We start from the raw sequence: 6,067 nt of genomic DNA, 5'->3' as shown, positions 1-6,067 counted from the left end.
CAAACAACAAATCATGACTAAATATCATTCAATAATTCATTATGTGTTATATTGAAAAAGAAACCAGAGGCCTATTGTGGATGAGGACTTTGACTGCAATAGCGAGGGAATACAGAGGGAATCCAAGAGACAGCAAGTCAGAATAGCAGTTCAAGTTTAGACACACAATTTGTTCCTAGAGTGTGCAAGGTGGCTCCTTAGCTATAAAAAGAAATGAATATCTATGCGAGCAAATCTGCACTTTGTATTTTGGAGAAACTGAAAAATTCAAAATGTATATACTACAGACATGTTCCCTGTTGCTGCAGCCAGTCGTAACTAATACTAGAGAAAAGTCTTACCTAGTTTAAAAAAACCAAATCACTCACGGTACCTCATACATGAAAAAGAAGACTATACTGGTTTTTTTCTAGCTGATCTAGAAGAAATGTGTAACATTCAATTGCTAGAACATTTATTAATAGAGAAGTTATTCTTAGTTAAAGTTACGTCTGATTCTCAATCTTTATCGGAGAACTCTAAGGGTTAAGAAAGAGCAATATGCAGAAGTAACCTAGACCAGGAAAAACTCCAAATATATGTGTACTCAGTAAATACACAGTGATACTTCCCATTTCCCCTCACACAACAAAGAAGTGTTAAAAGGCCTTAAAGAGTTTAAGTCTGTGTCTCCACTATGCATGTACCCACTGTCGACATATCAAGCAACGTCCTCAACCAAATGAGGAAGCAAGGGAGGTCCCTGTAGCCCTTCACTACCTACAACTCCAAAAAAACCCCACCCCTCCACCCAAGCACAACTCTGCACACAATCACACACAGAGCATACACTCTGAGACCCTCTGCACTCTGATACACCCTCAGTCCAGCACTCCCATCCCATCACAACTATCTTGCACACTTACACATTCATACAGTTCCTGCAACAAAAGCTATCAACACAGTGCTGCCTATATCAGAACATCAGAGGTGGTAGGTGGTGCTGTACAATGCTGATACTCTGAGAAAAGGGGAATTTGGTGGTAGTCCTGGAGAGCGGCTGATCTAGTTCTAGGAAAAGGGCACTGTCACTTGAGCTGCTTTAAACACTGTCAGCTCTAAACACACCCTTCTCCTGGTCATTGGCATTTTGGTTATTAAAAGAACTCAGTGGACAAAGCTCTGTGAAGAGCACAAGGGCAAGGTCAGAAAAATTATGCCTGTGATCCAAGGTAATACCCAGCGTTGAGCACTGGCCTGTGCATGAAGAGCTTGTGACAAGCAGGGCTCTGGCACTGCAGCACCCACTTTTCTGGAGTTCAAACCCAGAGCTCACCCCTGAGCTCCCTGCACAGGTCATGGGGAGGCTGAGGGAAGCACCCTGTGCCCTGCCCAGGAGAAGCCCAGAAACAACCAGTGAGAAACAGTGAGCACAGGGGTGCGTCTGAAGTCCTGCCTCTCTGGGCGATCTCCAAGTCCTATGGACATGCAGAAGTTCTAGGACAGAATCACAGAATCTTAGAATGCTTTGGGTTGGAAGGGACCTTAAAAAGATGCAATTACTGCAATGCCTCCTGCTGTGGACAGGAATATCTTTGACTACATCAGGTTGCTCAAAGCCCCAGTCCAACCTGAGCTTGAACACTTCCAGTGATGGAACATTCCCAAATTCTGGGGCCAGTCTGTTCCAGTGTCTCACCAGCCTCATCTTAAAAAAATCTCTCCCTTATGTCCAACCAGAAATCGACCCTCTTCATCTTAAAACCTTTGCCCCTTGTCCTGTCGCTACAGGCGTTGGTAAAAAAGTCTTTCTCCATCTTTCTTAGAAGCATCCTTCATATATGGAACGGCTGCAATATGAGGTCTCCTCAGAGCCTTCTCATCTCCAGACTGAAGAAGCCCAACTCTCTCCGTCTTCCTTTATAGGAGAGGTGTTCCAGTCCTTGGATCACTTTTGTGGCCCTCCTCTGCACCTGCTTGAGCTGGTCCTCGTCTTTCCTGTACTGGGGGTGAGTACAAGAAAGTGATACAATGCTCCAGGTGGGGTCTCATGAGTGCAGAGCAGAAGGGGAGAATCACCTCTCTCTGCAGGGCTGCTCTCAAGCCAGTCATCCCCCGGTGTATACTGATAGTGAGGATTGCCCTGACCCAGGTGCAGGACCTTGCCCTCGGCCTTGTTGAACTTCATTGGGTTCACATAAACCCATTCTTCAAGCCTGCCAAGGTCCCTCTGGAGGATCCCTTCCCACCGGCGTATCAACTGCACCACTCAGCTCTGTGTTGTCTGCAACCTTGCTGAGGCTGCTCTCAGTCCTTCTATGTATGTCATTAATGAAGATATTGACTCGTATTCATTCCGGTACAAACCCTTGAGGAACACCACTGGTTTCCATTTGGACACCGAGCCTTTGACCCAGTGACTTCTTGGATGCAGCCATCCAGCCAATTCCTTATCCATCCAACAGGCCATCCATCAAAACCATAACTCTCCAATCTAGTGACAAAAATGTTGTGGGGGACCATTTCAAAGGCCTTAGAGAAGTCTGGGTAGACAACGTCTGTTGCTCTTCCCTTGTACACTCCATCGTAGAAGGCCGCTAGATTAGTCAGGCACAATTTGCTCTTCATAAAGCAATGTTGGCTGTCTGTAATCACCTCCCTGTGTTCCATAGTCTTTCGACAGAAAGTTTCTCTCATCAAATGCTAGCAGCAGATACAAATCCACAGCATGAATGTCTGCACTGGCTACCGCTTGAAGAAGAAACTGCAGTTGCAATGGAGCTCTGTTTGGAATTTCTGTACTCAGGGCGGAAGTTAACCTCTGTCTATCAGTAGCTCTGCATTGACACCTTAGTCCCCAGGTACATGCAACAGAAGCTAGCATAAAGCAGTTACAGCTGTGTGGGCTGTGTTTGGTGTGAAGGAGCAAAACATACCTTGAAAGGTGACTGCTATTAATCAAGTAGTAGTCAGGAAGATTATGGAAAGCAAACAAAGACCACTTTGAAAAAACAGTCCATGTGGGATTTGCAGCATGCTGGTGGTGTTATCAGCCACGCTGTCTGGATTAGCAGAGCATGCCTGCAGGGATCAGTGCAGCCTGTGAATCACCAGTGGATCGTGTGACATAGAAGATCTAGCTTCAGGCTTATGTGTAGGAAGACGGACTTGGTCGGCAGCATTGGTTGCTGAAGCAGGATCTACAGCAGAGGTGAGATGTCAGTGGTCATCAAAGCATCCACAATCCCGCCCTTCTTTCTTTCCTTCCTTTCATCCCTCCTTCCTTCCTGATTTTATAATTTGTTTCACAAGAGTGGATTTCCTATGCACGGGGTTAATGGGATCGTGTCTGTCGTGGATGGTGGTGTGTGGCACTTCTTAGGTGAAAAAATAAAGATATCGTAAACCTCTCTTCAGTAACGGATAGGGATTGCGTTTGTTCAGCATTGAACCCGAGGTGCTTAGAGATGAAGCAAAAACATTTCCCGTGTGTGCAGAGACAAAGGGTGTTTGAAAACATCCACTGTAAGAAGTGCAGCTTTCAAATGGTGGTGTCAGTTATGCTGCAATTATTTGTTAGGCGTGCTGGGAGAGACATCGCCAGACCCGATGGGCAGCCTGACAGGGAATGCCCAGCCTCCATTTCAGCAGTGTCGCTTCAGACAGCAGTCCTCTGTGTAAAAGGAGAACTCCCAGGAATGCTAGCCCAAGCTGAACAGAAATGCTGGCACCCTCATCCTCTGGAGGAACACTCCTCTTCCCTGCCCTTTGGCTAAGACATGGCTGTGTGCTTGAGCCTGCATATGGTTCGGACACACTTCCCACGTTATGAAGCCTGGTAATTCTCCTGAGGGGCAACAAGTCATGGGGAATTAAATACGAAGTGAGCTTTCTCCGTGCCTAGCATACCATATCTACTCCACGTAGGTGTTTGTGGGTTATCTGGTTCAGATATATCCTATCTCAGGACAGCCATGAAGAGACCAGGCTGGTCTTTTGTTATCTCCTCATGCTGCTTCTCCACTCAAGGACCAATTTCTGCAGGTCTTCCCTGACCCAACAGCCAGGAAAAGGGAAGTGAATGGATATTTCCTTCAGGAAGTTTGATTTACAGCTTTTTCTTTTGGTCGTGTCTTCTCTTTACAGAGATGACATTCCTATGTGGCTTCCTGCAGCCTGGAAAAGAGTGAGCATCTCAGTGGAGAAGGACCAGATTGTCTAACTGGAAAGGTAAGCAGAGCGGCTGGTATGACAGACCTGTCCTTTGAAGTTGGGCTGGACTAGTATGAGTGCCCGACTTGCACAGTTGCTCAGACGCCTCATGTTCTCAGCTAATGTCTCCGGAAGCAGTCACTGCTGGGTCTGGCTTTCCATCACCCATCAAAACAACTGGGGGGCTCCTGCTACTGGGCAAGTGTGGAGGGGAACAGACCAGCAGCCATAGTGTCAGGGTGCTCAAATGGCATTTGCAGCCCCTGTCCTGAGGAGATTCCCTGCTCACCCCGCTAAAGGCTGCTGGGGACACATCTTTCTCTCCATGAGGCTAGTACTTGGCAAGGTCTGAGTTTAACATGCAGTCCATATGGGGAATACACCAACTGCATCTATTTAAAACTTTCTCTGAGAGATCATCCTTTATGGGCCCATATGGAGCGATGATTGCCCCACTTTGCATCAGCACTTAGCAGGTGACAGCAGCCGGACTCCAAAATTAGCGTGTCAGGGGAAACTGGCTCCTCTTCTACAGGTATGGCAGCAAATCCCGAGTCAACACTCTCTGCTGGGCACGCAGCCCCATGGAAATTGCAATCATAACTGTACCCCAAATTTACAAAATCTTGTCCTTAAGGACGCCTAAAGTAGTTGGCGGGCATCCATAGAGGCAAATGTGCAGAGCACAGGCATGTAAACTCAGTAGAGCTGGCCTAAAACCTACCTCCCTCTTCTCTGCTTCTCTGTTAAACAATCCCATAAGTGTCTTAACCGGGAAGAGTCCAGAAGCGTTGTTGCCGCAGCAAGCCCAACATCTCCTGCGTAAAAGCAGTGAGATTTGTTTGTGCCCGTGTTCCCTTGGAGTGCCTGATTTGGTGGATGTGCTCTGACTGGCAGCACCATTTTCTACCCTCAAAATCCACCTGAGGTGGAGGCTGGCCTTCCTCCCCCTGTCCCATGCACAGAACTCAAAGAATCAGTGTCTTGCTGTTTGGCGCAGTTCTCAGGAAGTGGATGTCCAGGACTCTGTGCCTGCTCCCAGTCCTAGGAAAGAGTCAGGTTCTATGGAGGGACCGGAATGGAGCTAGGAGTCAGGAATGGTCCCTCAACAGTTCAGGTGTGCATCCAGCAGGGAAGAGACGTGGTTCTCTGCTCACAGCTGCCTCAGTTTTTGCCTTTTTACCCTGATACTTGCCAATAGGGAAATGCGTTCTCTGTCCAAATACAAGACACCACAAAGCCCAGACCTCCTGCGGATGCTTGCCTGCACATTTTCCTCCTCGGCCCGCCGTGCCATCTCCACTCCTATCCGTTGGGCCCTGCTAGACCCAGTGCTCAGTGCGGGAACTGGCTCCTGCCTCAACCATGAGAACGTGCATGGCAGAGCTGGAAAAGGATACACTGTCAAAAGCATCCAACATCAACACATACTCTGGCCTCCACTTCATAGTGTGCTTCTTGTTGCCCCTTCCTTACCAGCTGCTCTTCGCTCCTCATTTTTTTCTGACTTGGATCCGGTTCAGTTAGCATTGGTCTCTCACCCAGAGCTCCTTCAGTCTTTCTGGTTTCTGAGAAAATCCTCCAAAGTTGTCTGGTCTTCCTGAAAATAAGGGCAGAAGTTACCTGGAAGCGCTGAGCTGTTGGTGCTATGAAAATACCAGCTTAGGCAGACATTTCTGTGTACCTTTTTCTTTGAACATAGTGTGACACTGTCCGTGTGTCTTTCAGCCAGCGGCCACACAAAATGCATAAGGATAATCCATCCAAGATGGCTGAGAGAGCACACGAGCATTTACAGCTGCGCATGCCCGGTGTGCCTCTGCTGTTCGGATCAGGGTCCGAATAAAGGAAAAAGTATTTGCCAATGTCCTCCATT

The sequence above is a fragment of the Numenius arquata genome, chromosome 17, assembly GCF_964106895.1.
Source record: "Numenius arquata chromosome 17, bNumArq3.hap1.1, whole genome shotgun sequence".
In the NCBI taxonomy this organism is placed as follows: domain Eukaryota; kingdom Metazoa; phylum Chordata; class Aves; order Charadriiformes; family Scolopacidae; genus Numenius; species Numenius arquata.
Note: the sequence above shows the minus strand (reverse complement) of the source record.